The sequence below is a fragment of the Uloborus diversus genome, chromosome 6 (genome assembly GCF_026930045.1).
Source record: "Uloborus diversus isolate 005 chromosome 6, Udiv.v.3.1, whole genome shotgun sequence".
NCBI classification, from domain to species: domain Eukaryota; kingdom Metazoa; phylum Arthropoda; class Arachnida; order Araneae; family Uloboridae; genus Uloborus; species Uloborus diversus.
The window spans coordinates 129938770-129955823 of record NC_072736.1 but is presented as its reverse complement, the minus strand read 5'-3'; the positions used below and the strand labels follow the sequence as shown (position 1 = coordinate 129955823).

At 34.9% G+C, this 17054-nt stretch overlaps 1 long non-coding RNA gene across 3 annotated transcripts in view; it reads right to left on the bottom strand.

Annotated features, from left to right (window-relative positions):
• Window positions 1–17054, bottom strand: part of LOC129223784 (uncharacterized) — a 41667-nt gene that overhangs the window by 15253 nt on the left and 9360 nt on the right. For 2 of the 3 annotated variants that reach the window (XR_008580648.1, XR_008580649.1), the window contains exon 4: window positions 15753–15899. The exons of the other annotated variant lie outside the window; for it this stretch is intronic. This is a non-coding gene — a long non-coding RNA (uncharacterized LOC129223784). Of the gene's footprint in view, window positions 1–15752; window positions 15900–17054 lie in introns of those variants that run through there. 3 annotated transcript variants of the gene reach the window in all.

Genomic DNA, 17054 nt, shown 5'->3' with positions numbered 1-17054 from the left:
GAGTAATCTTGGAAAAAACTTCAAGTTGAAGGAAGTTAACTTCGAGTTATTTAGAATAATTAGAATGGAATTAAAAACAAAAAAGTCAGGACTTCATAAAAACTTCGAGTTATAGTAATATTTAATTTATTGGACTTCGAGTTATCGCAAATCGACTGTATTTTTAAGAAAATTTAAAATATTTAGCGATGTAAAATCCTGTAAACATTGAATTCTCGTCATAAAAAAACTATTTTCTACACTTGAAAAATGAATGAGAAAGGAGCTTTGAACTAGAAACTTTGTAAGAAATTTGATCGCCAAGTTTGGCGAAAATTAGGATATGAATTTTCTGCTGGAAAAATAAAATACACACACACAGTAGACCGTCCACAGGAATCTAAGATCTGCTTACAAATTTTTGTTATCTTGTTCTAATAGTATAGCATTAGGAGCAGCTCTAAATATCTAGCATTTCTTAAAATAAAAAAAGGGTGGCGAGGGGGGTAATTTTCCGTTATAGGTACGTAGCGGTGCATTTTTTAAGCTGGCGATTAGTTTCAATTTTATTTATTGCCAGGAACTATTTCAAGTTACATATAAAGTACTTATTTGGCGATACCATAAGCTATTTTGTCTTTTGAAAGACTTATAAGCGAAGCAAGCCTAGAAACAAGATCAAAAACTCCATTAAAATAAAAAATAATCCTCTGAATAATTAAGTTTCTCCATTAAGCGTAAAATAATCCAACAAATGAAACACAAACTATAAATGAGCATGTAAACTTAAATTAAAAGAAATGGCCAAACCAACTTTAGATGCTCCATTTACGCATTAAATAATCAGCTGAATAACATTACTGATTCGAAATGGTTGATTCGGTATATTTCTGAGCATCTTGCGAAATATTGATGTTTGTTTTCTGTTTCATTTATTAATTAAAATAAACAAGCTTTGAAACTTGTAGTTGATTGGTTGATGCAACCGTGGCTTGTGGCGCCTCCTTGCGGTCAGAATGGGCAAATATGAAGTTTTGAAGTTTTTCCATCTAGTGTGGCCATATTCAAGTGCAGAAATAGTTGCCCCGGTTTAACACAGGAAAGTCAAAAATTGTCAAGGCCTGGTAAGCGCCAGCGCATTCAGTGGGGCCATGATCAAATAATGGTAACTATCATAGCCAGTGGCGCCATCTATCGTGTTGTCTATCAAAGAAAGAATAATTTTAAACACAACGTATTATCTGAAATGCAACAATGAATATATTTTACTATTGTTGTCACTCAGTTACCTGTACTTTTTTCCCAATTGTTAAGTTTATATGCGAGTTAAAACCCAAGATAGTTGTATCCAGCCAGTGTATGGTGGTTTAAGTCGATGGCTCTCGCACAGCTGGTCCCGGGTTCGAATCCCGGGGAGATACCGAGTGGTTCCAGGAAATCTCATCCCAATGACGGACTGATCGGGTAGTGTGCGCTAGTAAAGGGCCTCGTCGCAAAGGAGAATGCGGCGGACAGACCCAATACTTGAACACCCTTCACTTGGACCCGCCCTGATCAGCAGGGGATCTCGCTGGGGATTAGCCGCGTCCTTCTTCACTGATTTTCATTATCGGTTAGTGTGGTGACCTCCAAGAGGGCATGACACGGTCAAGGAAGGAACTTCTCCACAGGACAATTATCACTGTCTTGGGTGGCGTCCCTATGTGACTTCTCCGTCCTGAGGTGTGAGATTAATGAATCGATCGCTCGTTTTTTTTATTTTTTAAATTCAATGTAAATTCAGACGAAACCACGTACACGTTAATTTTCACCTGATCAGCAGGGGATCTCGCTGGGGATTAGCCGCGTCCTTCTTCACTGATTTCCATTATCGGTTAGTGTGGTGACCTCCAAGTGGACATGACACGGTCAAGGAAGGAACTTCTCCGCAGGACAGTTATCACTGTCTTGGGTGGCGTCCCTATGTGACTTCTCTGTCCTGAGGTGTGAGATTAATGAATCGATCGCTCGTTTTTTTTTTAAATTCAATGTAAATTCAGACGAAACCACGTACACATTAATTTGCACCTGATCAGCAAGGGATCTCGCTGGGGATTAGCTGCGTCCTTCTTCACTGATTTCCATTATCGGTTAGTGTGGTGACCTCCAAGTGGACATGACACGATCAAGGAAGGAACTTCTACGCAGGACAGTTATCACTGTCTTGGGTGGCGTCCCTATGTGACTTCTCCGTCCTGAGGTTTTGGATTAATGAATCGATCGCTCGTTTTTTTTTTTTTTTAATTCAATGTAAATTCAGACGAAACCACGTACACGTTAATTTGCACCTGATCAGCAGGGGATCTCGCTGGGGATCAGCCGCGTCCTTCTTTACTGATTTCCATTATCGGTTAGTGTGATGACCTCCAAGTGGGCATGACACGGTCAAAGAAGGAACTTCTCCGTAGGACAGTTACCACCGTCTTGGGGGGCGTCCCTATGTGACTTCTCCGTCCTGAGGTGTGAGATTAATGAATCGATCGCTCATTTTTTTTTAAATCCAATGCAAATTCAGATGAAACCACGTACACGTTAATTTGTACTGCACGTTAACTGCGTTCTTCTTTACTAATTTCCGTTATCTTGACGTGGTTTACATGTTTTGTGAGCCAACATGAATTTCTAACAAAATTAAACATTAAAAGTGGGATTTAAAATTACATTCAAGTTTGAAATAGTGGGTCAAGTACATAGCAAAAGCCAGTAAGTGCATTAAAAGTTCAAGTAAAGCTGAAAAAGATTTGGAAAATAAATGAAACCACATCAAAAGATTCATTCAGACAAAGTTATCGTAACTGCAAATTTTAATTCAAACTTAACTGAATCATTTATTAGGATAGTTATTAAATTTTAAATTCAAGAAGGAACCATGAAACTTAAAAAACTCGTTTACTTGCTGAGATGAAATCCAAAATAATAATGGAAAAAATATGTAATTTCTTATTTTTAAATGTAACTCTTAAAATAGTGAATCTTAAAATATTTTTGAAGCTAAATAAACTAATGATAATTCAAGAAAGGCAGCTGGTTGCCAGAATAAAACATTTATCGCCAGGATCGGTTACGCAAATCTACAAATTAGCTGTCAACTTTGAGATTTATTATAACTCGGAACTCCAGCGCTCGAATACGCTACCTTGCGGTGATTTACAAAACTGCAAATGAAACTAAAATATTGCCACGTTGCGTTCCACGTGTGTCTGTTGACGTAAACACAGGCAGTTTGTTCTGAGTATTTATTAACGCAATCGATGTGTCTTAGTTTGCTTTCAGCTACAGAAATTAATTCGTCCCTTAGTAGTATTCTCGAGCTTCTCAAAATAATGTTAGTTTTCATTATTTCCTTAATAATTGGTGAAAGCGAAAATTCTGGATTAACAAACTTGGATAACGTTATACAAGGTAAAATTTTTTATTGTTTTGTATGAATTTGTAAGAATATGGGTTTCTTTTTAATCTTAAATTAATTAAACTTACCATATTTTACAGCAGCATTTAGTTGGAATGGACAGTATGCAAACTATTTTCTTGAATATATTATCGTAGAACAAAATGAATAACCGAGAAAGAATTTACTTTATTCCTTTTATTCTCAGCTGAAAGGTTTCGCCAAATTTGTTTAGGGTTATAGTTTTAGTATAGTGCGTGCAAAGTAGCCTTGGCGAGATTTCGCGTTTTTAGTTAAACCATTTTTAATTTTTATCATGAGTGGAATAAAATGGTAGTAAGATTACAGAATTCGATAAGTGAAAAGAAATAATGGTCAATCAACTGAAAAGAAAACTACCACCATATATCCGTGAGAATTTTGTTGATGATTTGCATAACATGACACAATTAAATCGTAACTCAGAAATTAGAAAAATCGAAGCAGAAAATTTTTAAATTAACCGATTCGGGAATTCGAGAGAAATAACTCAGCTACAAATGGAAAACAATAAGCGCTAGCCAAGCAAGGCAAAAAAGTATCATCTTCTTTCGATAACAATTTGTAATGTCATATTGAATCTTCTAGCATTAATTGTTATTCTTGTCAGGCCACAATTATTATTTAGTTTTATCAAGAATTGATAAATATCGAATTCAACATCGTGGAAATAGCTGCTTAGAACTACGAACTACGTAGTTTGCATTAATCTTTGACGTTTAGTAATGCTTCTTGAATTCTCATTTCTTTCTACGTGGGTCAGAATATCCACAAGACTTTGAAAATTAATTTAAAAAGAATAAAGCGAAAAAATCATACGTACGAACAAAAATCACAACACTTTTAGCATTTTCTTCGTTACCATGTGCGTTTGTTTTAGTTTTTAAGTCCGCCATTAGACAGTGACTTCAGTGCCCCCTATAGTTCGTTGGAGTTGCGAATGATAACATCATCTCTTATTTTATTTAACTACTGTCAGGTACATAATTTTTAAATAATTCAGTCATTACATTTTTTGCTGTAATTCCAAATGTATTTCCTTGGTACTGTCCATTTCATTTAACGTTTTCCAAAATTAAAGTCGATCTTCCTCCAGGTGTTTACTACTCGAAGGAACTTCTTAAGAAGGAAGGTAAAGAAGGTTAAGAAGGAAGGAAGAAGGAAGGCTCTTTCCTCTACTCCTTCAAATGTGATTGGATTTCGCTGTTTTCTTTTGGGGTTTTGCTACAGTTGCTTCCTTTAAACTCCCGTCCCCAGTAATCGGATTCCTCTTTATCATAGATTTAGGTCTGACGAGTGGTACGCCAGGATCATAGGCAGAGGATCGCAAATAGTTATTTTCTTTCGTCATTATTTTTTAGTGGAGAGTGGAGGTGCAGTGAACATGCGATAAAAGTAGTACTGCTCTTCGGTAGTAGGACGACAGGTATTGGGGAAGATCTTGAAGGGAGCAATTCGATTTACAATAATCTTTTGCTCTCATGGGCATTGAAGGACCCAGCGAAAGTCTATATGCATCAAAAACTCCATGTTCGACGCTTTCAGATGGTTGTAAGTGTCTTAAAGTCCGTCAATAGAGTTCGGCATTTCAACCACTTTTTTGGTAGAAATCTTCGGCTCATAAGCTCTTGCTTTAAATGCTTTATTCTTCATCTTCGCGTATCATTTGGGCAACGCATTTGACCCTTATAAGGATAATTTTATTGGGGAATATTTCGATAATTGGGAATCTGGCGATCTTTCTTCATTGGCGTCAATTTTTGGCTCCAGCGCCTGCGCGAGAGGTATTTTTCTTTGCAAATCTAAACAGAGATTGGAAACATCTATTCACATAGGGTTACTTTAAATTATCGGGGTTACCAAAATAAAATTATTTACGCCAAAAATGAGACGACCACGCCAGATTCCCAAATATCGAAATATCCCTTTTTATTCTTTATATCTTACTAGCTGCGTTGCCCGGCTTTGCTCGGTCTACCTTGAAAAAAAAAAAAAATCATTGCGTCAAGTGAAATATTTTCAATAGCAAAGATTAAATGAAAGAAAAGAAAAACTTCATGCAAAATTTTCTCGCCAAACATGATACTAATATACTTTTAAGAGATGAAAATAAAATGAGAAAGATGGATTTAAAAGGCGTAACCATGGAAACACAAATTAAAATAAGTTTAAGAATTGAAAATGAAAAAGATGGAAATAAACAATGGATTCAAAAAGCGTTACCGTGGAAATGCAAAATAACTTGATAATTGATTGGTTAAAAACTTGAATGGAGAACAGATTTTTGAACTTCATTTAATTCGCTTGTAACTTTTTTTCTAATGGAGATACAGGGTTAAATTTTCGACCTTAGGTCGAGTTAGATCTGGAGTAAAAAAAAGCAGCTCTTTCCAATGCTGTCAAAAAAAAAAAAAAAAAAAAAAAAAAAAACTGTGGGGCAATTCCTTCACTTTTTATTGATGGATGTAATGAAGAAAGTAGTGCCTAAATTTCAGCTAAGCCTAAAAAAAATCGAGTTAAAAATGTAAAAAACTCCCGTCGCAATTAAGTTAGAGCATTGGAACAAATTGCGTAGAACGCGGAAAATTCTTCCCTTTCCAACGATATATAATATTACTATTTGCGAGTAATTTTTCACCCCCATATTCGGGAATTTATGTAAAAATTGGGCCTAAATTGGAATAAAAAAAGAACTATTCATCGAATTGTTTTTGAACTGGTCTGCAAACCTTCTCAGTACTTAAAGGAACAAACTAAAAATTTCAGCAAAATCGGCCGGGTAGTTCTCGAGCTTTGCGAGTTCAAACACACAGACGCTTTTTGGAGACTTCATTTTATACTATGTAGAGATGTGCCTCCTTCATCTCTTGATCAAGCTTTAATTTACCTACGGTTTTTACGTTCAAACATTTAGAACTTCTGGTGTGAGTGAGTATTCATCACAATACTTTGAATCTCTCTTTGCATTTAACTGTTTTTCCTCCCTCCCTCTCTTTCTATTTCAAATATATTTCCCCGACCCATGCATTTTTCTCCATTTAGCAGTGATTTTCAAGACAATATTTTTCATCAAACAAATTACGTGTGGGAATGTTTCGGCGGAAACTGAAGAGCCATGAAGCATGGTTTTGTATAACCAGGGTCGCCGAGAGACAAGGCGTAAACCATGTTGGTTTTGACGACCATCCTCCGTCCCATTATGCTCATTTTACTCTATGCAAAATACTTTAATTTGAACCGCGCCCATAGTTTCTGACTAGGTAGGCATATCCACTCTACGTCCTAGTAGTGAATAGTGTACTGAATACTCTTTTTTTTTTGCGTAAAGAAATGTTTGAAGCTTACATTTCCGCGGCCCTTACTTAGATAATCTCAATAAAAGAGAATCATGGATGTTCCTAAATTGTATTTTAAGATTACATTTCAAATTTTACAGAAAAAAAATTTTTTTTTTGTCACTATTATTTCAATGGGGTTGTTTCTTCAGTCAAAAGTAGTACTTTTTGTCACTGAAATGGATAGAATAAGCAAAAAAATAAAAATAATAATAATAACATGGACCCAGAAAATACTTACATTTTCCCAACAGTTATTTTTAATTAATTTTTTAAACTGTCCGATTTTTCAAACAAGGCGTGGTCTTGATGACGTCACAAACGATGCACTTTGGCGCATCTTTGTACCGCGTTTCCACGTTATGATAATCAAGAAGCGAATTAAAATTGCGCTCTACGCTTACTATCAACCATATTGTTGCCAATACACGTGAGTAAAGATGCGAATTAAATATTTTGCTCTGTGAATGACAACACAGAATTGCATTTCATCATTTGTGCTGTCATCGGCAAGAAATGTAAACAATAAAAGCGCACCGATTTAAGTAATTTTTTAAAAATACTAAACTTAAACAAATTATTTAAAAATTAGTTAAATCCTATGTTTTTAAGCATGCTCTTTCAGAAAAAAATACTTTTAAAATTTTGGAAGCGACCCCATTTAGGCAGTGAGAAGCAAAGGGATGGAAGTGGACTATTTTAAGTTTCGAGTACAACATGTTTAAAGATCAGATCCTAGGTAGACTTTCATTGACATTTTTTTCTAAATCATGCTGTATAGCAGCACCTACCAGGGCTACTAGTACAATCTCTTGCCCCAAGACAGAGGAGAGGTTCACCTACCATTTGTACTGGTTATCTCCAAATTTTTAATTTTGCCACTTGCATCCGTTTGCTTTTCATTACCTCAATTGTTCATTTATAATAACTATTTTAATTTTTTTAAACAACAAAGAGTTTGCGTTTTTCTTTGTTTGTTGCATTGCTAAAATGAAATTGGCGGTTCCACTTCTGAAAAACTGAGGGGGTGTAGCACCCCTCACACCCCCCTGGCGTCAACCCTGTCTGTATGTGCCTGTTTTTGGCGAATAAAAAATAAGGCGTAAAGACTTTTTAATTTGCCTTCGTATAACTATTCATCAGATTACATTTTTTAAATCTCACTCACTGTATTTTAATTTTTTTTTGTATTTAAGACACATTTCGAAGGCCAATGTACTGTTTTCCAATGAGCAGTGGTTTTCTTGACATTATTTTTATTGACAAAATCAGAAATGGAAATATTATGTCGGCAGCTTCTGTGAAGTGAAGTTATGATTTTTTATTTTTGAAATTAAACTGAAGCTTACCTCTCTAATCTAAGTACTTTTGTTTCATTTATTTTTTCAGAGGTTAAAAAAAAACCTCACTTATTTTTATTTAATTTTCTGAAGATGTTTTTTTTTTCTTCAATGTAGACTTAGGGGAGGCAAAAAATTTCCTAACTTGTCACACCTGCCTGGTTACGACCCTGTGAAAGGATATTTTGGAGCTATTTCTCAGATATTGTTATCCAGACTAGCCGCCGTCGGCTGACCGCCTTGACTTCACCGCCCATGGCGGCTCGTGCAACCTGCCTGAGGCGCGTTGGTTTACACCGCCTATGATATGCACTTCAGGGGCTTCGTCACCTAATTGCCGTCTGCGGTGGAACATTAATTAGTAACCAGTTCATTAATTTTTAACCCGACGCGCTGGGTAACACCTCTATGGAGAGTGACACCCGAAGTAGATTTAAAAGTTTATAAAAAATATAAATTCTTGAATTCTGAAATTTGCCCTCAAGATACAATATTGCAATGAGGGCCGATTACATGCAGTGGTGGTAAAAAAAAAATGCATCACTCGCGCCGCAAAGGAGAGGAATATCATCCCGACTGCATTCAACACACAGTCAAGCATCCCGTATCCCAGATGATTTGGGGATGTATTTCTGATCAAGGAGTTGGTGGGCTTCACTTTGTGCAAGGAACAGTAAACGCTCAGGTGTATATTGGCATTTTGGAGGAGAAATTGCTTCCTACTATCCGGGATCACTTTACTTCAGTTCCAAACGTCATTTTCCAGGATGATTCTGCTCCGTGTCAAAGGGAAAAACTGGTGAGTAACAATTTAAAAACCTTAATCCTGCCAAAAACTTAACTTAAAAATTTAATTTAAATAAAAACTTGACTTAAACTGACATGGGGTTAAGTCATTTTTTTTCTCTAAACTCACACACAGGTTCAGAAATGGAAACATGAGCATGGGGTCAGCAGTTTGCCTTGGCCCGGAAACAGCCCCGATCTACGTAAACAATTATTGGATTCCTGCTGTTAAATGTTTATTTCATAAGTTTTGCAGAATTACACATACATTCATCGTTAATCGGTCGACAAAAACTTCTCACATAATCCCATTGTTGTGAAAGTGCGAGGGTGATGCAATTTTTTTTTACCAGCACTGTATGCATCTACGTAGGGTAAATGAAATACATTAGTAACTTATACTCGTTTTTAAATTTTTACTTTAATTACACTATACAAATGAAATTAAGTTTACGGCTTAAAATTGTATGAACTTCATGTTTAATATTACATAAAACGTTTGGGCATTTTTTTTGACAGGAGAGGGAGTGACACCGCAAATTACCATCCTAGGTGACACTTGTGATTGGAGCGTTACTGGTTCTAATAAATGTTATAATTTAAGAGTGACCCTTTTAGATATTTTGGGACGTTATTATGTACACTTTTGAGGAGGAGAGTTCCTTCAAAAATAATTCCACTTTAGAAACAAGAGTAGATTGCGTTTCAGTATGTATTGCTGAGCTCAAATCAATACAGTTTTTTGAAATTTTTTCAGTGAACTGTACCGTTTGCCTACGTTTTAATTTTCGAGTGCTGAGATTACAAACGGCTATTTTAACCCATTTTTGTGGGTTTTTTTCTTTTCGTTGTGCATTTTAGTAAAGTCCGACTAATCTTTCAAAAGAGAAGCTAACTATTTTTAAACTTGTAAATCACACACGAAAAAAATCTTTTTATAGTCATTTTTGAATGATGACGTCGATAGTGGTTCCGAAAATAAGGACAAATCGAATTTCTCAGTTGAATCTAAAAAAATCGATAACTCGCCTTGTTAATTCTTGGTAAAAGAACGAATTCCATTCAAATTTAAATTCAAAAAAAAAAAAAAAAAAGAGGGGGAGAGTGAGAGAGAGAGAAAGAAATTCATTTGATTTTGCATTTTTTGTTTCTTAGATCGAGCTCCGCGGGATCCCCAATTTCTCACGGGCCCCTGTGCAATGTATAGGCTTCTGCTCCGCCCCATCCCCCGTCGAGGGCCCTGACTATAGTATCCGAATCCTCGTGCCTTGTTATGGTAAATGATTAAACAATGACGGGATATATGTCAAAAAATAGTCTGACCATTAAAGTTCATTAGTTAATAAAAGTTAGTGTCAAGTTGTTGCTGCTTTGCTTTTTAAGTATTGCTAAACAGAACTTACTGGATTGCTTTATAGTTTCACTTTAACTCGATTATCAGCAAACCATACGTTAAAAGAATTCCAAAAGTAGTTATTATAGTTTTTCTTGTGAAGTAAATAACCTCATTTCCAGAGAGTATCATTATGGGTCGATCTCTTAAAGATTTCAGTGAACGAATGCAATGACACTCAAAGTTATCTTTTATCTGATTTAATAGTACGTCTTGCAAGAGCCATTGCAAATTGTTTTTAATCGCTATCATTTTCAATGGTACCTGAGCTGCAAATGCCATTAGAACATTCAGAAGTAAATACGAGTTGACGAATACATAGGTCATTTCCGTAATCAGTAATCCGTCTATATCTTCTGCGGAACGAGACAAAGATGAAGCTAAAATTGTGAAACTGGATATGGAATCTATGAAAAATAACAGAAATGACGGGTAAGAAAAAACAAGTTGCAACTGATCTACGATATCAACGGTTCTGGAGCAGTCTTTGATAATGCAAAGGTAAGTATTTGGTCTTGGTGTTTTGGATTGGAGTTGCTTATCAAGTTGTTGGCAATTTTTCTTGAGCAATTTCCAGCATCGGTAGCACAGAACACAGTACAATAGTGTCGTTATAGTTGTAAAAATCGGATCTAAAATGCTGGTGGTTAAACATTTTGCAAAAATGTACACATATGCAGATACTGTAAAGTTCCTAATCGGACAACCATAAGTGAAATACAAGTAATATGAAGTATTGGTATTTTGGTTTATTAGATACACTGTTATCCCTGAATAAACTGTTGGCATGAAGGTAATTGTGAAAAAGGCAATGCCAGTAATGAATCTCCTTTCTGTGATACATAAAACATCATTGCATGCTACTTTCATTTTGACAAGTAGTTTCGCTAAAGTTCTTTTCCGGAAGTAGAGGATGTACCATAAAAAAAGTGACAAAGTGTTGCTCAACAAGAAAGACGTCGAAATTTGATACTCACTCCAATCTTGTTTGATTTCGATGTACGTCATTAATAAATTATCGATGTAAGTTAAATGTAGCAATGCCGGGAAAATAAAAGTTAGGAATCGATGGGTAGAAATGGTGCCCGTGTTCATATTTTCACGCAAGTCAATTCCAGCGAACAGCAACAGCTTGAATGCAATTCCAAACATTTCAGAATCTTCTAAGTTTGGACATTTAGTATTATTTTCGTAAGATTTGTATTCTGGTCGCACTTTGTGATTTTGTTTCATCTTAATGCGAACCTGGCCAGTTAGTGTCTGTTCACGTTTGCTATGGAACTGTGAAACGTCTAGTTAAAACGAGTCCATCTGAATGAGGGGGAAAAGTAAAAATTTGATGTGCGTGTTCCGCTCACATGAATGTGACTCTGCAAAATTTAGAGACTTACACACACCTGTTGAAGCTGGCATCCCTGAAAACTAATAGATGCGTCCATTTCCGCCCGTAAACCGGATGTTAGCGTTTCCAATTCATCAGTGGTGCTAGACTGCAATTCCCCTCACTTGGTGTCAATCAGTTTGGATCAAAAAAATTTCCAGTAGTTTGTTGAACAGAATTTCTTTTGGGAAGATTTTCGTTACATCTTTCGGAGGATGATCTGAGAGGTGAGTTTATACTTTTATTTATTATTGGTTTATAATTAATCTTTCCAAGAATTTAACGGTTGATATTGATATATGTTTGACACGTTGTCGTGGTAGATGATGAATGGGTAATGTTTAGGAAGTGGTGTTAAAGGGAAAGTAACCATTTTTAATATTGGTTACCGATTTTTCTTGTAAACAGTAACTGCTCGCCAGGTTTGTTTCTTATACTTCATGTAAATCTTTGTTTATATTATATCATAATCAAAGTTTAAGAAAGACATTGAAAATGAATGTTGAATAACTGCGAGAAATGAAACAAAGTACGCGTTTGTCAGTCATAGTGCAGGTCATCCCTGTAATCATGGGTGCCCACGATGAGGGAGGGGGGACTATGACATTGAAATTTTTAAAGGGTTGTCTTTAAGGGTTTTTCTATTTTGAGGGGTGCTTGTATTTCATCTATGCTCCGTAGTATTTGAGTTGATGTGCCGTTGAAGGGACTCTTCAAAAAAGAAGGTGGTTTGAAACCAATTTATAACGCATTTGCATTATTTTTACATTAAAAAACGAAATACTTCGGGAAATGGCGTCCCTACGTATTTTTCCCAACTACAGCACTTATTATCATTAAAAAAAATATCGGCTAACTTTTATTCAGCAATTATGATGATTATTTAACGATAATAATACACGTTTGAAATAAGTAATTTATTCTTTTAGTATTATAGAAACAACCGATATGTTAAGTAAGAAAAACAACGTTTAAAAAAAAAGCACAAATTTGCCAATTACAGCAGACACTTGTTTCGGCGTTACAGGGAACGCCTTTTTCAATGCAAAAAGTAATGAGCTTATGGATGAAAAGACATCCGACAAAAGCCAAGAGCAGATAAGCATGCTGCTTAAAATATCTTAAAGCTAAGTTAGAACTGTTCCTCAAAGTATGAAAAGATTCCCAAAAGTCAAGATCTGATGAATTGGGGCATTTTTGGATAATCTGATAAGAGTTAAAATCAAAAGAGTGATTCGAATCCCAACAATGTTGAGCAATACTAGACTTATTTAATTGTTGTTTTTTCACATAATTTTGATGCTCTTTCAAGCGAATTTTTAGTTAATGATTTTAAAGCAGTTCCATATTTTTCCAACATTTGGCTCCCATATCTTTAATACTGTCCTTTCCCCATCCCCCTTTTTTTCCCATTCATTTTTATATATCTTCCTTTGTTTATTTTTACCTTTTTTGTCTTGTTGACAACCCCCCCCCTATTTTCTTCTATTTATCTTTATTTTTCCATTTTTCGAATATTTTTGTTTCTGTTTATTTTATTTCGTAGTATTTTTTTTTCTTCCATTCAGCTTTTCCTTTCTTGCGGTTCACGGCTACCGACATTTTCTTTTTGTTTAAGCTTCGGCTTAATCTTTGTCCAACTGAATTCTTTCTTTCTGGGTTCCGTACCTAAGAGAAAGCTCTTGGCTTTTGCTTGCATTCCTACTGGTTCCTGATCGGTTTATAATTTTCTCATTGGTGTTTGACTAATCCGCTATTTTTATCTTTTAAGCTGCATGCTTATCTGCTCTTGTCTTTTGTCGGATGTCTTTTCATCCATATGCCCATTACTTTTTTCATTGAAAAAGGCGTTCCCTGTAACGCCGAAACACGTGTCTGCTGTAATTGGCAAATTTGTGCTTTTTTTTCAGCCCAATTTCATTTTCAGATATTGGTTATCTTTAGAAACTGTAGCATTTGTTACATGACAGTTTTGTTGAAAAGTGTATTTTTTGAGGAAAAACAAAGATAACTCTTGTGTTTATGCTTCAGTTTTTTTTTTATTTATTTAAAATTTTTTGGCAAGGGAGGGAGGAGGAGGTAAAAAGTTCAAGAACCCAGAAAATGAAAACATCTAATCCCAGTGGAAAAATCCAACAATATTTTGTCGTTTTCTTTTTTGAGTTGCATAAGAAGTTACTGCTGCCAATTTATCAAAGGAAAAACTTTTGGAATCTCATTTTTTGAAACAAATTACAAGCTGTTCATTCACTGAGGGTGTTGTTCACTAATTGGAATATCCTATGCAGTAAATAGAAATCTGTCTCAAAAAAGCAGATGTTTACTGTTTTACATTTATTTTGTGTATTATGGCTTGAGAGCCTTTCAGTGCTATACAGTGCAAAACGAAGTAGAATTCTCGAATATTTTGTTGCTTAGCACATTTAGGAAAAGTTAGCTGCGTGGAGGATTTCGAAGTGTGTCTACCTGCATTTGCATTTTTAATAGGATAAAACCTGGAGAACACCAAAATGGCAGCTTGATGAAAATTAGCGTAAAGCTTGACCGCGAAAAGAAGGCGGTTGACCTTGAAGCAAACACATCATTTGTATCGTTTGTAATAGATTGATTGTAATTATTTTGTGATAGATAGGATCAATGAAAACGACTCTCACTTTTAGGTGCTTTCTGGTTGATTCTACCTATTACAAATGATACAAAATGAGGTTTCGCTTCAAGGTCATCCGCCTTCTCTTCGTGGTCAAGCTATACTGTCTGGCACGTTTAGGCGATTCTATCTGAAAGAAGGGGAGAAGGAAATAATTTGATGCGCATGTTTCGTTCCTTTCAATGTGCTTCATTCACTCTGCATAATTTAAAGGCTAACGCACATCTAACGGCAAACTGGCATCCCCGCAAACTAATAGATATATCGGTTTCCGCCTGTAAACCGAATGTTCGTCTCAGACTGAAAGCAGCAATCACTTTAGGGGTTGTCCATAAATGATGTAACACTTTTCGCCCCATTCGATTACCCTCTCTACCTTTGTCACAAAGTGCCACATTTCACCTTACCCCCCCCCCCCCCCGCCTTTGTCACATGTCGCACAATTTTTAATAACAAATTCTTTAAAAAAAGGCGTCATGTCACGCTCACGAACATCCAACCCCCTCAAAGCGTGACTTCATTTGTAGACAGCCCCTTATTTCCTCGTGTTTTAAACTTTAAAGTAGTAAATAACGCTCAGCAATTTGAATCCCGCAACTTCTGTTTTTTTGCCAAATGAGTTCTTCAATCTTCACCCTTGAGGAAGTAGTGAATCATCGTTTATACATTTCTCTTTTACTCGTTTTTATCAATTACAGGCGTCCCTCGTATACACGATTAATTCCATGTAGTATCGAAACTGTGTTATACGAGACTTTTTTTTTAAATAACTTTTTAACTTTTTTTAAGGCTAATTAATCATGTACATAGTAAAAATCTTGTCAATATGCATCGTAAGTCGTGTTTCGTGTTATATCGAAACCGAGTTATACGAGACTTAGAAATAATGTAAATCAAGAGATGTACCGTGTTATATCGAAACCAAAGTTTCATAAAAACAAAGTAAAAACTTATTCGAGTTATCAAACATTAACAAAATGTATTAAACAAAAATGAAATTCCATCTTTTTACAAGATAACATTCGTGTTATATAAAAACCTTGAAGTGAAATTCAAGTTTCGTGACGCGTAATATCGATATCGTGTTATAATAATCGCAAATTTGGTACTGTATGATATCGCAACCGTGCTGTACAAGTACCGTGCTATACGAGGGACGCCTGTATACGTTTTTTAAATTGGTCTATGCAGAGTCTATTACATATTAACGAATACCTATTATACGTTTTTTTCATTTATACGCTTTCTTCATACAGTCCCTTCAAAAACGTATAAACGTTGTTTTACTGTAGTTCAAATTTTTTAAATTTCAGGTAATTAAATTTTTTAGTAATGTACGTTAATTCATGATGTTTTAGGAATTTTGAGGTATGTCTGAACAACCATACATCAACATTATTAGTTATGTAATAAACAAAACTCACATTTTAAAATTTTTAGGAAACCTTTATTAGTTTTATTACAATTGCTACTTGGTCAATTACCAGTTATGTGCAATTTTTTATGACAAACTTGGCTGCTATCATTTCTACAAATTAGTTGAACAGACTCGCTCCGGACGAAAGTTTTCAACTACATGAAGAAAAATAAATATCATAATTTTACAGTTACATAAAAAGAGAACGCAACACTTTCACGCAGCAAATTGTTAAATTCTGAAATCATTTTAAAATTTGGGCTTTAAAAATAAATAAATAGATTAAGTACAATTTCAGCTGCATTTTGTTCTCCCGGTACCCGCACGGCTTTGCCCGTAGTAGTAAATTAAAAGTTTATTTACGTCTGTATATTAACAAATAATGGAATATTAACAAATAATGATGAATTTCACGCCAATATGCTATGTTAATTTGCTCGTCCAAGTTATAGTAATTTGCTCGTCCATGTAATGATAATTTACTCGTCCATGTAATGATAATTTACTCGTCCATGTAATGGTAATTTACTCGTCCATGTAATGGTAATTTACTCGTCCATGTTATGGTAACTAGCCCGATATTATTGCAGAGGAGTTAAAACACACCAATGGTGGGTTAAAATTGGAATAATAAAAAAAAAGAACAAAATCAAATTTTTGCAAAATCGCTTCGAGGTGAAAAAAAATTTCATGAAAATCAGCAAAACGGTCTAGATGCTATGCGCGTCGCAGAGATTCAGAAATCTAAACAGAAGAGACTTTCAGCTTTATTATTACTAAAGATTATTTTAAAATTTTGTTACAATGTCTGATATTTTCTGCAACCTTTTCATTTTGTACTCCAATGCACATGAGCCTTAATAAAGTTAAAGATTTCTCTGCAAAATTGTTTTAATCGAGTCACCATTTATTAATGGTAAATAAAGTGAAAATGATTTTAAGAAAAGGACTTACTAAATTCTGCATTTTTGCATTGCCATTACGTTAATTGTTTAAGCATATGTTTCTCCCTTTAATTGTTTCAGGTAAAGTTTTTTTTAACTGTTTCATTTTTCTTTTTTTTTTTGTGTCAAAATAAATAACAAAAATTAATTTTTCAAAAAAAGAAAATCTCGTGAAATTATTTAGTTCTAAGTTACGATATTTTCTCACTGTTAGGGGAAAATAGAGGTTTTTATTCCTTTTTCTTTTTTCTTCTCTTTTAAGAAGGGACGTTTTTGAAACGAGGAAAATCTAGAATTTTAATGTAAGAAAAATCAGACATGTATTTTTAGAGAACAACTGCTGATAATTCAGAAGCAGAGTCATCG